This window comes from Lycium barbarum, chromosome 9 (genome assembly GCF_019175385.1).
Source record: "Lycium barbarum isolate Lr01 chromosome 9, ASM1917538v2, whole genome shotgun sequence".
Lineage (NCBI taxonomy): Eukaryota > Viridiplantae > Streptophyta > Magnoliopsida > Solanales > Solanaceae > Lycium > Lycium barbarum.
Window position 1 is genome coordinate 19,360,476 of NC_083345.1, and position 15,350 is coordinate 19,375,825.

Consider the following 15,350-nt stretch of genomic DNA (forward strand, 5'->3'; position numbering starts at 1 on the left):
CCCTATGTGTAATGTCTGCCTCTGCAGCATTTGCGTAGAATTCCCGCACAAGGGTATGGTTTGCCCTGATTGGTTCATCTGCAAAGCGTATCCAGCCACTTGTTACCAACCTTCCATAGAACTCGGGCATCTTTTCTTCCAGATTTTCTGTTACAAAGCCCCTCTCTTCAATGAAGCTCTTTCCCAGCAGCCTATCATACAGCTTCGAACATTTTGCTGACTGGAAGGTGGTGGTGTCATAATATTCAATCAAGGGTACTTGGGCAGCACTGGATGATGAAGCCATTTTTTAAAGTTTAAGTACCGCTTTTCTCGCCATTTGGAGCTTTTGAATTGGGCACCTAACTTGGAATCAAGTTTGTGACCACGAGCAGTGGGGGGTGGTAAATATCTGATCACGCCAAGTAAAATATTGTTCATTCTACACTTCTTGGCTTTCAAGTGAGGAATGTCATTTTGCCTTGTTGAATTTTCAAATTGCAGAATATAAGGCTCTTGAACTTTTTGAACTATGACATCCTCTTTTTCCCCCGGATTGGGGTCAACACCAACCATATTGTACAGAACAATGGTTGACTCCCGTTCATTTTTTTCTTTGGCATTCCCAATAAACTCATCTTCATGATTTACCCTTTTATCTTGAGCATTGGGTAGTTCATAATGATTTGCCCGTGGAGGATTTTCTTCTTCTTTCATCAAACCAAGTTGGAGACTAGTTTCCAAGTACTCTTCAAAAGCTTTTTGGTTTTCATTACCCTCACCTAGTAGACACTCCATCATGAATTTGAACTCACCAATTTGGCCATGCTCACAATAAAAGTCATTACTAAACAAGTTTTCATGGAAAGATGCCATTTTGTTTTTTATATATAAAATAAAACACAGAAAACAACTACACAAATATTTACGGGTTCGGATCAAAGCAAGTTAGCTTATTTCCTAGATTAGCCAAAGTACACCAATTGTTCCCCGGCAACGGCGCCATTTTTGATAACGTCCAAATCCACCCTATTAATTAGAATGGGCACGGTCGTATGCAAATATAATTTACCCAACTATGAGTCGGGGTCGAATCCCACAGAGAACAATATGTAGGTGATTTAAGCAGATTAGGAATTATCACTAACAATAGCTATGCCCGAACGCATCAATGGTGGTTTTTTATAAGGTTTTGATAAAATACGGAAATATAAATTCTACTCTAGAAAGCAAGTAAATTGATCAATGGCAACAAGAATGGAAGGAGGGAAACTACTTCTCAAGTAACGATCCAATCTATTTCACGAATTGTAAATAATAGCAAGTTTATGTTATTTAGCCTCGGATAATGACTCTAAATTAACTTCTTCCGAAGATTAACTAGACTACCCAATTGAAGATCCCTCAAGCAATTAGGAGCATTAAGAACACCCGAATATGGCTACAAGTGGTATTGCCTATTCCTAGGTCAACTTCCATTAGATGAGGGTTAACACCCCAAATTCATGTTAATTATCCTATCCCAACTCCGTTTTTCCTCTTCCGAGTTTCAAACAAAGTAAATGGGCGAGTTCAAAGGTTAGCTAATCCCTTCAAAACATTCATGAACAAGAATAATTAAAATAGCAAAAACTTACTTGATTAAGAACAATGCAAATGAATAAATAAGCACAACAAGAGTATCAATCTTAATTGTCACCAAGAGATTTCCATCAACAAGGATTAAAAAGAAGAGAGAACATTTTTGTAGGAACCCTAGCCTCCAACTTGTGGGAGCTGCCAAAGATACTGATGTTTTGCCCTCATTTTCTATTTATAGGAACTGGAATGGAAGAAATCGTCAAATCCCAGGTTCTGGTTGAAAATTGCCGAAAATCCTTCATCGCGATCGCGCCATGTGTATGCGCGATCGCGTGGATGACGTCAGCTTCCCCTGCTCCCTTAATCGCGATCGCGTGTAGATCCTGCGCGACCGCGTGGAATTAACAACGCACGTAGGCGCGATCGCGTGGAGTACAATTCCCGCGTGGGCGCGATCGCGTGGGTACTCTGCGCGATCGCGTAGAGTATTTTTCCACGGCTCTTTTCCAGAACTTCCAGTTAATTCCAGTTTTGCAACTTTTTTGCTTGTTTTCCACACTTAGGCTCTAGGGACCTCGTATTACCTGAAACATGACAAAAACTACGTAAAATGACATAGACTTGCTTAAAAACAAGTAAAACTTATAGTTAAAAAGCATCGATTGTGGTGTAAAATCACGCCACATCACATGTCCTTAACAATTTCGTAATACTCTATAACGAGCGACAAGCTCGAATTACAATCTGTATACTCCATGGCACCTTTCCGTATGTTTTCTTCTTAACCTTAAAAATATTCTCAATATGATAAGGACATCATTTACCACAAATCTCGGCTTTATATCATATATTTACAACAAGAAAAACAGCCCACAACTCCAACTATATCAATTGACAATTTTATTCGTAAGTTCGCGTTTATTCCATCAATTCCTATATCGATACTTGTATACACTTATTTATTTTCGTATATACATTGTATTACAACAAGCAGGATAACAATAACTACAGCACGTTTCACGATATTCCAGCTCACTAAATTATTTATAATAACCACCAAATAGTCCGTATGATAACAATAACCATTTATCCGATTTCCCGCAATTAATTTCGAAGTTCCCGTCTCACAGTTTAACTATGACCTGGACGAATTTAAATAAACTTAGGAGAGGATAAATCTTACCTTATATGCCAAGAAATGATCTTCTTCCACTTTACTTCCCTTCAAAGAAGGCCCGAATTTAATAACACGACAAAACAAAACAAGGCGATCAAAGAGGAGAACAAAACCCGTATGATGTTCTTCACGCTTTGCTTCAGCACAACGGAATCGTTTCACCTCCACACGTTGCTTCCAAGTTCATGTGGGATTTCCTAATATAGCTAAAGCTCTCAAGTTACTATTCACGTTTTAGTTGAAGAAGATCAGAATACAAAATTATACCTAAAGTGTTGTATCTACTTAATGGGCTAGAAAGTCCATTTTTTTATTTTAATCCCAATCGTATGAATTGAATACCTATTACTAGAAAGCACCAGATCATTCAACAATAATAGGTGAGTCATTCCTCCTATTCCATTATGCATCCACGTGGAAAGGTTGTCCCATTAATAGTCTATTAATTTTCACTTCTTTTCTACATTGTACCAACTGAAGCCATACGTTTATAAGGAAAAGAAGGTTATATGTTGTTAGTGGACAGTGGGGTCCACATGCAATCATTTTATAAAATTTGTTATTACATACAGAAAAGGGCCAAAAATACCCTCGAACTATTGAAAATGGAGCAAAAATACCCTTCATCCACCTTTCAGCCCTCAAATACCCTTATCATCCACCTATTGGGTCTAAAATACCCTTATCACTAACAGAATCTTTTCATTAAACACGTGGCATTTTTCTATTGGTTGGCTTATAAAATTAATTAAACTAATTAACTTTTGTAATATTGACCAGATAGTGCCCCCCACCCCCCGACCCGACCCGACCCCCCAACCCCCCAACCCCCCGTGAATTTTTTTATTTTTTTTTGAAAAAAAATTGACTTTTTTTTGCACCCCACCCCGCACCCCTACCCCCCCCCCCCCCGATGCAAAAAAAAATTAATATTTTTGAAAAAAAAAGTTTTGACGTTTTGTTTTTGGTTTTTTTAGCTGGGAGGGGAGGGGGGCGTAGGGTGCGAGGTTTGAGGGGGGGGGGGGGGGGGGGGTTGGTGCAAAAAACCCAAAAAAACGTCAAAACTTTTTTTTTCAAAAATATTAATTTTTTTTGCGTCGGGAGGGGGGGTAGGGGTGCGGGGGAGGTGTAGGGTGCGGGGTGGGGTGCAAAAAAAGTATTGTTACGCTTCTCAACTTCCTAGTAAAAAGGACAAGTACTCTCAAATGTCTTGATAAATTAAAATGTCTAATGTAATTGCACCCCACCCCGCACCCTACACCTCCCCCGCACCCCTACCCCCCCCCCCCCCCCCGACACAAAAAAATTAATATTTTTGAAAAAAAAAGTTTTGACGTTTTTTTTTGGGTTTTTTGTACCGCCCCCCCTCAAACCCCGCACCATACGCCCCCGTCCCCTTCCGGCTGGAAAAAAAAAGTTGACTTTTTTTTTCACCCCGCACCCTCCCCCTCCCCCCAACCCCCAAATATTATTTTTTTTTGCATCAGGGGGGGGGGGGGGTAGGGGTGCGGGGTGGGGTGCAAAAAAAAAGTCAACTTTTTTTTCAATTTTTTTTTTTCACGCGGGGGGGGGGGGGGGGGGTTGGGTCGGGGGGTGGGGGGCACTATCTGGTCAATATTGCAAAAGTTAATTAGTTTAATTAATTTTATAAGCCAACCAATAGAAAAATGTCACGTGTTTAATGAGAAGATTCTGTTAGCAATAAGGGTATTTTAGACCCAATAGGTGGATGGTAAGGGTATTTGGGGGCTGAAAGGTGGATGGAGGGTATTTTTGCTCCATTTTCAATAGTTCAAGGGTATTTTTGGCCCTTTTCCGTATTACATAAGACCCACCATCTGTATATATAAGAGCATAGTCACTACTTTATGCATGCAAAATAGCCCACGTGGAAGTGCTACATTAACACTTGATCCATTGCCAATTAATAAATTCCTTCCTCCACTATACTCCATATATAGTCAATTACACACATAATTAATTCAAGTAGTAGATTATTTTTGACACCCTTCATATACTCATTATCACGATTATGTGACATAGCACTAGTCCATAGCCCCTCTTGGTACACACAAAATATTATTTCCAATTATCGCCATCACACTTTTTCATCTTAAATCATTTCGGGATTTCATCCCTTGTATACACTGAGTTCTTGATTTTCATGGTTGAATATGACAAAATCCTCCGAACTCGAATAAATTTGCTCATGTTTGGCGGTTCAATTTTCTAGTCCAAAAATACGGGGTATTATAGCTTGGACCGTATTTCCCTCAAATAAACGTTGAACCTTAATGAAAATTATTTTATCCAATTCACTTGACTTCTAATCCGTTCTATACATCTGTACCATCACTCTAACCACCTATGAGCTTGAGGGATAACTGTGCTTCCGTTACTACTGTCATTTAACTCGCACGCTTCCCAACGCACGAAAATACGAGATGTAACACAAATTGAGACAAAGGGACTAGTAATAAGTTGTAACTAGTAACTAATACTGTAAATAATTAACTAGAGTAGCACAATTTGAAAAAAGGGTCAGTTTGAGGAGCTAAGTGGTATTCAAATCATAGGAAGTTTCATCTTTTTTTAACTTTGGTTGATAGTAAACTTATAGGAAAAATGGTCAGAACTTCTGACATGAAAAAAATTTCACCAGTTCTGTCATTTACTGGTACTAGTGTTGTACTGATACTACTCTTGCTGCACTTTTGTTGAGTGCAGAGTACGATCCAGGCTCCAGTTCTACACCCCGTGGCTGATACGCGAGGGTGACATCTTTCCGTCATTCAGGGTAAGCTACTTGATCATCCATGGCCCCTGAAGGACCTCCTTTATTTATTTCTGCTTTTATATTTGACAGACAATATATAACCTTCAGGTATTTTCAGACTTCTATTCGGTACTATGTTAGCGCTCTTGTACCCTTTGACCAGAATTTGGGATTATCGTGACATTTCTAGTGATGATAAGTATTTAAGACTTGATAATTTATTCTTATTAAATTTTTCTTCTTATTTAACTTGTTATTAGTAATGTGGTTCGCCTACTCGGAGGGATAGCGTAGGTGCCACCACGACTCGCGAATTGGGTCGTGACAAGTTGGTATCAGAGCTTCTAGGTTAATTGGTCTAATGAGTACAAGAGAAATGTCTAGTAGAGTCTTGCGGATTGGTACGTAGACGTCTGTACCCATCCTCGAGAGGCTATAGGACATTTAGGAAACACTCCACTTCTTTTTCTCTTTTCTTGCTAGTTCAATCCGATTGGTATCTGGTTCATTCCTTTCGTGCGAGATTATTCAGATTGGTATCTTAACCTCATTTCTATGTTCTCTCACAGATGGTGAGGACGCGATCGACTGCTACTGGAGGTCAGGAACCTGCACCTGCACCTGCACCCGCACCCGCATCCATACCTGTGGCCCGAGCAGCTGTCCGTGGACGAGGTAGGGGACGTGGCAGGGGCAGGGGCCGTGCAGCTATTCCAGATAGGAACCAAGCACCAGCACCTGCTCAGGACCCTGGCATAGAGTTGACTCCAGAGCTTGACGGCATTCCGGAGGAGGAGATTAGGGCTGCTGAGACACAGCCTGGGGTCGCTGCTACTCCTGATTTTCAGAAGGCTGTGTTTCGAGTGTTGGGGTACTTTGATAGTTTGGCTCAGGTGGGCATGATTCCAGTTGCTCCGGATGGCTCACAGACTAGGGTGGGAGGTCATACTCCCGGTGCTACGGTTGCTCCAGGATTTCGGACATCGAGGGTATTGCCGGCAGCAGCAGTTGCTCCCCGTATTGATACTACTCCAGCGCCTGATTTTGCTCTAAGGCCTATGGATGGGCCAGTGTTGACCAGTGAGGAGCGAAAATTGTTCGAGGGGTTTACCAAAATGTCTCCTCCTTGGTTCTATGGTATTCCCGAGGAGGATGCGTATGAGTTTATTGTTAGCTGCCATGAGATGCTTCATAAGTTGGGTGTAGTGGAGTCTTACGGGGTCGATTATGTTTCATTCCAGTTAGTTGGGGATGCCAAGCAGTGGTGGAGATTGTACATGGAGTGTTGACCAGTTGGGTCGCCACCTTTGACCTGGACCCAGTTCTACCAGGTATTCCTAGAAAAGTATGTCCCTAGTACTCAGAGAGACAACAGGAAGGATGAGTTTTCGACATTGGACCAGCGAGGTAGGTCAGTTGCGGAGTATGAGACCAGATTTCTCGCTTTGTCCCGTTATGCTACGGCATTACTTCCCACAGAAGCTGAGAGAGTGAGGAGATTTGTGAAGGGTTTGGACCTTCCGCTTCGGTTGGCGACCTTACAGTTGGAGGCTTTTGGGGCCTCATTTCAGTCAGTAGTAGAGCATGCCAGGAGGGTTGAGTCAGAGATGGGTCGGGCACATAGTGGGGGTGGTGACAAGAAAGCTCGTAGATTTGACAGTTTCAGAGGTCCTATTAGAGATGGGGGACACCATGACAGGATACGTCATCATCCCTACAGCCGCCCCATCCAGTCATCACTACAGGCTTTAGCAGGTGGTCCTTCAGGTTATAGCGGGCACAGTTCTGAGCAGACTTCCCGGTACTCTCGACCTTTAGACCGCGGAGGGTATTCTGGTTCTTCTATGACAGTTCAGCAGCCTATAGCCAGAGGAGCATGTTTTGAGTGTGGTGGGATAGGGCATTACGCGAGAGAGTTTCCTAGATCCAGGAAGGGTTCCAGAGTTCAGACATCTAGGCCTCCAGCACCGCAAGCTAGAGGAGGAGGATATTCTAGTAGAGGGGGTTCGCAGTCTGGCAGGGGTGGCCATCAACCTAGCACAGGTGGTCGTCAGTCGGGTAGGGGCAGCGCTCAGTCAGTGAAAGGAGGATCTCAGACATGCCGTGGTAATCGTGGAGGCACACAGTCCGAGGGTGGACGTGCTCATTTCTATGCTTCTCCGGGTCGACCTGAGGTCGAGGCTTCTGATGCGGTTATCACAGGTATTATTTTGGTTTATCACCGATCAGCTTCTGTCTTATTTGATCTGCGTTCTACTTTCTCTTATGTGTCCACTTATTTCTCTACGGGTCTGGATATGCTTTGTGATATGCTTGATGTACCTATTCGCGTCTCTACTTCTGTCGGAGATTCTGTGATAGTAGATCGGGTCTATAGGTCTTGTGTGGTCACATTTATGGGGTATGATACTTGGGTAGACTTGGTTATTTTGGATATGGTGGACTTTGATATTATTTTAGGCATGGACTGGTTATCTCCCTATCATGCTATTTTAGACTGTCACGCCAAGACAGTCGCGTTGGCCATGCCAGGTATTCGCGGTTAGAGTGGAAGGGTACTCCTAGTCCAGCGCCTAAGAAGATCATATCGTTTCTTCGGGCAAAGAAGTTAGTGGATAAGGGATGTTTAGCATATTTGGCTCATATTCGGGATACTAGTGTGGATACTCCTTCCCTAGAGTCAGTGCCAATTGTTTGTGAGTTCTCAGAGGTTTTCCCTACAGATTTGCCTGGTATACCGCCTGATCGAGATATTGACTTTTGCATTGACTTGGAGCCAGGCACCCGACCTATTTCTATTCCACCCTATCGGATGGCTCCTGCAGAGTTGAGAGAGTTAAAGGAGCAATTGTAAGATTTGTTGAGCAAAGGATTTATTAGACCTAGTGTTTCTCCCTGGGGTGCTCCCGTTCTGTTCGTGAAGAAGAAAGATAGTACCATGCGGATGTGTATCGATTATCTACAATTGAACAAGGTTACAATCAGAAATGAGTATCCAATACCCCGCATTGATGACTTATTTGACCAGCTTCAGGGTGCATCGATCTTTTCTAAGATTGATTTGAGGTCAGGCTATCATCAGTTGAAGATTCAAGCAGAGAATATCCCGAAGACTGCTTTTAGGACCCGTTATGGTCATTATGAGTTCTTGGTGATGTCTTTCGGGCTTACTAATGCCCCCGCAGCGTTCATGGATTTGATGAATGGAATCTTCAAGCCTTACTTAGATTCGTTCGTGATCGTGTTTATTGATGGCATCTTGGTGTACTCTCGGAGTAAGAAATATCATGAGAAGCCTCTAAGGATCGTGCTTGGCCTGTTGAAGGAGAAGAAATTGTATGTTAAGTTTTCCAAGTGTGAGTTATGGCTCAGTTCCATAGCATTTTTGGGACATGTTGTGTCCAAGACGGGATTATGGTTGATCCCAAGAAGATCGAGGCGGTTAGAGATTGGGCCAGGCCTACTTCGGTGACTGAGATTCGGAGCTTCGTGGGCCTTGCGAGTTATTATCGCCGATTTGTGAAGGGATTTTCATCTATTGTTTCCCATTTTACTAGGTTGACTCAGAAGAATGTGCCTTTCCAGTGGTCCGATGAGTGTGAAGAGAGCTTTCAGAAGCTCAAGGCTTTATTGACTTCAGCCCCGATTTTAGCTTTACCTGTGGAGGGAAAGGACTTTACTGTTTATTGTTATGCTTCTCGGATTGGCTTGGGTTGTGTGCTGATGCAAGAGGGTAGGGTGATCGCGTATGCTTCGAGACAGTTGAGGGTTCACGAGAAAAACTACCTCACTCATGACTTAGAGTTGGCTGCAGTAGTCTTCGCTTTGATGATTTGGAGGCATTACTTGTATGGAGTCCATTGTGAGGTGTTCACGGATCACTGTAGTCTTTAGCATGTGTTTAATAAGCGGGACCTAAATTCGAGGCAGCGTAGATGGATGGAGTTGCTTAAGGACTATGATATCACCATTATTTATCATCCGGGAAAGGCAAATGTGGTAGCTGATGCGTTGAGCCGAAAGGTAGTGAGTATAGGTAGCTTGGCGCGTTTGTTTGTGAAAGAGCGTCCTTTAGCCATGGAGGTGCAGAGTTTGGCTATAGTATGGTGAGGCTCGATATTTCAGAACCTGGTAAGGTTCTAGCTTGTGTGGAGGCGAGGTCATCTCTTTTGGAACAGATAAGGGCCCAGCAGTTTGAGGATGTGAAATTGTGCAAGATTCGGGATAAGGTACTAAGTGGTGAAACCAAGGAGGCTATTATTGATGATAAAGGTGTTTTGAGGATTAAGGGGCGTCTTTGCGTTCCTAGAGTCAGTGGTTTGATTCCGTTGATCTTGAAAGAGGCTCACAGTTCTAGATATTCCATTCATCCAGGAGCAACAAAGATGTATCGTGACTTGAGGCAACACTACTGGTGGGGAAGAATGAAGAGAGACATTGTGGAGTTTGTTTCTCAGTGTTCGAATTGCCAGCAGGTTAAGTATGAGCACCAGAGGCCAGGTGGTGTGCTTCAGAAGATGCCCATTCCCGAGTGGAAATGGGAAAGGATCGCTATGGATTTTGTGGTTGGTCTTCCGAAGACTCTGGGCAAGTTTAATTCGATTTGGGTTATCGTGGATAGGTTAACTAAGTTCGCGCACTTCATTCCGGTTCAGACTACTTATAACGTGGAGAAGTTGGCTAAGATCTACATCCGAGAGATGGTGCGATTACATGGGGTGCCTATTTCCATTATTTCAGATAGAGGCACTCAGTTTACTTCCCATTTCTGGAGGACCTTGCAGAAGGAATTGGGAACTCCGAGAGGACTATTCAAGTGCTTGAGGATATGTTGAGGGCTTTTGTTATTGATTTTGGTGGTCATTGGGACCAGTTCTTACCCTTGGCAGAGTTCGCGTACAATAATAGTTATCACTCCAGTATTGACATGACGCCTTTCGAGGCTTTATATGGTAGGAGGTGTCGTTCTCCTATTGGGTGGTTTGATGCTTTTGAGGTTCGACCTTGGGGTACAGATCTGCTCAGGGAGTCTTTGGACAAGGTGAATCCTATTCAGGAAAGGCTTCTGGCAGCTCAGAGTAGGCAGAAGGAGTTTGCGGACCGGAAGGTTCGTGATATGGAGTTCATGGTTGGTGAGCAGGTCCTATTTAAGGTTTTACCCATGAAGGGTGTGATGCGGTTCGGGAAGAAAGGCAAACTGAGCCCCAGGTTTATTGACCCGTTTGAGATTCTTCGTCGTGTTGGCGAGGTGGCATATGAGTTAGCTTTGCCACCAGGTTTGGCAGGTGTTCATCCGGTATTTCATGTTTCCATGTCGAAGAAATACCATTCAGACGGGTCTTATATCATTCAGTGGGATTCGGTATTATTTGACCAGAATTTGTCCTTCGAGGAAGAGCCAGTAGCAATCTTGGATCGGCAAGTGAGAAAACTGAGGTTCAAGGATATTGCATCAATTAAGGTACAATGGAAGCACCGTCCGGTTGAGGAGGCCACTTGGAAAACCGAGGCGGATATGCAGAGTAGATATCCGCAGTTGTTCAATAGTTCAGGTACGCCTTTTCTACATCTTTCCCATGTCGCTCGAGGACGAGCGATTATTTGATTGGTATCTGATGTAACGACCGGTTTGGTCGTTTAGCACTCTTGGACTCTTCTTCGTTAAAATACCCTTTCCGTAGCCTTAAAATGTACTCTCAACTTGTGGGGATAGGGGCACGGTTATATAATTGATGGATAATTTTTGGAATATATTTATTTAATGTGTGAATAGCTTATTCATAGGAATTTTATTTGCACTTATATAAGGTATAAGTTGATGAGTAATGTAATTTACTAAATGGGTCAATTTTTACCTTATACATATTGATAGAGTAAAAAGGTTACTTTGGACAATTATTTTAGTTGGTAATTAATGGGCCAAGCCCATAATTTATTTAATAGCCCATATTACATGGCCATATAAAATGGACTAAAGTTAATAGGGTTTGCACTTTTAAATCATAACAATAAAAAATAAAAATAAAACTGCCTATATTCGGCTAGGCTTAGGGGAATAGAGATACGAGAGAGGGGCAACAGGAAGCAGCCCGTGGAAGAAAGTAAAGCAAAGTAGGTATGTTTCATTTATATTTTGGTTAGCTTAGTGATTGGGTTATTATAGAGTAATGATTGCAAATCATTGTAGGCAATATTTATAGGATTAATTTGGGGTTATGCTCCATGTACGTGCTTCCATTTGTTTTTATGAAAAGTCACTGTTAGATGCAAATAGTTAAATCCTTATCAATAAGGAAAAGATCATTAAATCACATATGAACTTAGTTTAGCCATAAAAACGCAAATTTCACAATCTCATAGTCAAGGAAAATTTAAGATACTACAGACCTTTTCGAGTTTGTCTTATGCTTGTTGTATTCCCATTTCAATTTTTATGTATAAGGATTATGTGATTGGACTTTAGGTGTATTGGGTCATATGTACAATTTTAAATTCAAGGAATGAAATTTGCTTCCTCTGTGCAAATTTCGTACTACAATAATGACTACTTTTGATTATAAAATTGATTTCAAGGAATGGGATTTGCTTCTTCTGTGCAAACTACTTTTGATTATAAAAATGATTTCAAGGAATCAAATTTGCTTCTTCTCGTACGACAATACTTTTGGATTTCTTTTTTTTGTTTACTTTCCTTTTGTTATTTATATCTACCAACATTATTATCATTATTTTGGGATTTTGGTATGACGGTTTATTATATTAGGTATATGAAATTGATAATTAAGATTTTGGGAAAATTAGAGGTTTCGAGTTCTAGTCCTAAGAAAGGAGAATTAATGATTTGAGAGTCCATTTATGGATGAAATTGACCAATTTTAAAAATATATGATCCTTAGATAATGGGTGATTTTTTTTTTATATAAAATTCTAATCTTGCCCTTGTGGGCCCAAGGCCACTTTTTGGGGTGCGTTTTAGGTTTCGAATATAAATATAGCAATATGGGTGTCCTTAGATTCGTATTCTAACGTAGATCGCATATTTTATAGATTTTGATCGTTCAGAGGCTCTACGCAAAGGGAAGACATTAGTTTGATTGTTCGTGGAACCCGCTCTGCATTGAGGTAGGTTACGGTCTCTTTAGTTAGACTCTGATTAGAGAATCGTATGTAGTTGTAGAAAGTGACGGGGATAGCATATAGAGCTTCGGGCATGAAGTGGAGGTGGTTTCCAATTAGGTTGGCTCTGTCAGCTGTTATGTGGGCTTGTCGCCATATGTGTTATTTTCTGTGATAACATGACTTGTATTTGTTGATTGTACATTGGTGATATTGTTGAGACTGATATCATGCATGGCATGCTTTCCATATTATTGTTGTGATGATTGGTGAGGTAAGTGATTGAGAGACTCCGAGGTCTTTGCCGGAGATGGAGAGTGATAGAGAGACTCCGAGGTATTTGCCGGAGATTGAGAGTGATTAATAGTCTCCGAGGTTTCTGCCGGAGAGCACCAGTGGTACATGGACTTCGCGGGTCCCCCATGGGTCATGGCTTTGAGGCACTGCCCTTAGCATGTGTGTACGAGAGTGAAGTGAGAGAGGTGACTGTTGCATTGCATTGCATTCATTCACTCATACATTTGACTGATCATCTGGTGAACTATATCTGTCTTGGTTGATTTCATGATTCCTTTACACTTTACTTGTATATTATATGTGACCATACCTGTTTGCTCTATGTGCTACTTGTTAGTTTTCACTTCTTCATGCGTTATCTAATCATTGCCGGCCTATGATGCTTACCGGTACTAGTGTTGTACTGATACTACTCTTGCTGCACTTTTGTTGAGTGCAGAGTACAATCCAGGCTCCAGTTCTACACCCCGTGGCTGATACGCGAGGGTGACATCTTTCCGTCATTCAGGGTGAGCTACTTGATCATCCATGGCCCCTGAAGGACCTCCTTTATTTATTTCTGCTTTTATATCCGACAGACAATATGTAACCTTCGGGTATTTTCAGACTTCTATTCCGTACTATGTTAGCGCTCTTGTACCCTTTGACCAGATTTTGGGATTATCGTGACATTTCTAGTGATGATAAGTATTTAAGACTTGATAATTTATTCTTATTAAATTTTTCCACTTATTTAACTTGTTATTAGTAATGTGGTTCGCCTACTCGGAGGGATAGTGTAGGTGCCACCACGACTCGCGAATTGGGTCGTGACACAAAAAGTCATAGTATATTACTCTTTTCGCCCAGTTTATGCGGCACTTTTCGCCTTTTGAGAGTCAATTTAACTAATTTTTTAAGCAAATTGGATTAGATTAACTCAATATTTTAAGATTAAAATTTCTATATTTGAAAACTAATTGAAAAGTACTATGGATTGCAACTTTTCTCATGTCAATTTGATGAAAAAAATACATCTTAAAATGCTGGTCAAAGTTAATTCAATTTGAATGTCATGAAGCGAAAAGTATCACGTAAATTGAGACAAAGGGACTAGTAATAAGTTGTAACTAGTAACTAATACTGTAAATAATTAACTAGAGTAGCACAATTTGAAAAAAGGGTCAGTTTGAGGAGCTAAGTGGTATTCAAATCATAGGAAGTTTCATCTTTTTTAACTTTGGTTGATAGTAAACTTATAGGAAAAATGGTCAGAACTTCTGACATGAAAAAAATTTCACCAATTATGTCATTTAAAAATTGTAATGAAGGATGATTTTTCTCCTTATTTTAAACTTATACTTCTTTCCAAACAAATGAATGCAAGAAAATGACGTTCCGTTTTATGCCTTTATTTTATTTTCTTGTAATTTTCTCAAGAAATATTTTCCCTCACAAACTAGCCTCTTAAGTGTATGTTTGGAAAATTCCACTACTCATATTAGTCGGAGCAAACTTGATTGATTTTGTAATCCCAGAAAAAAGTATTTTAATTGCATAATTAGAGCCTTAATCTATCATTGGAGAAATACAATCCAGATTTAGTTTGTTCATGAAAGGAATTCCTCCATTTACTCGACATTTTATTAATTCAGATATACATGAATATTCATAGTTTTACATACTGCAATCCTTAGTAGTATATGATAGACATAAAATATTCATATGCAAGTTAAGAAAAATAATCTCAGTCCCTAATTTTCAGATAAAGTTGACATAAATCCAGGTTAAATCCCAACATCTATCAACTAAAATAAATACAAATTAAAAAAAAGTTTAGATAAAATAAAATTGTCTCACTTAATCTCATGGAATAACTCGCCTTGGGCAATGCCAAACACCTCTTAGGCCAGTAGAACTATCAGGTGTTGGGCTGACCAGACTAGAGACCAATAGCATCTCTAACAACCTTGGGCCTTTTAATGCAAGCAGGGCTCAAAATTCACAAATAGCCACTTCACAATCGCTATTTGATTTTTTTGTAAACTATTATCCGTACTCGCGCGATGCGCAGAAAATATTAAAAAATATAATTATGACAAATTGTTATATGTCTTATTTAAGTACATTGGATCATATTTCTTAAAAAAAAATCCAATCATCATATTCTTTCTCAATGCAATGTACTTATAAAAAGATTTCTATGAAATTAGAAAAGACGAATTATATATAGAGCTAGAATATCATGTTAGTTCCTTAAATAGATATAGAATTTCTTTTAGTCCTTTAATAATAGTTTTATTAATTTTATTTTATCTATTGCTTAAAATTATATCATAATTTTTATTGGTGAAAATATTTTTCATCTTTCAATTTTGCTTTAAAAATCGAACAACTTTCCCAACTTTGAACAATATATTGACAACCCCCCCACCCCTCTGGTCT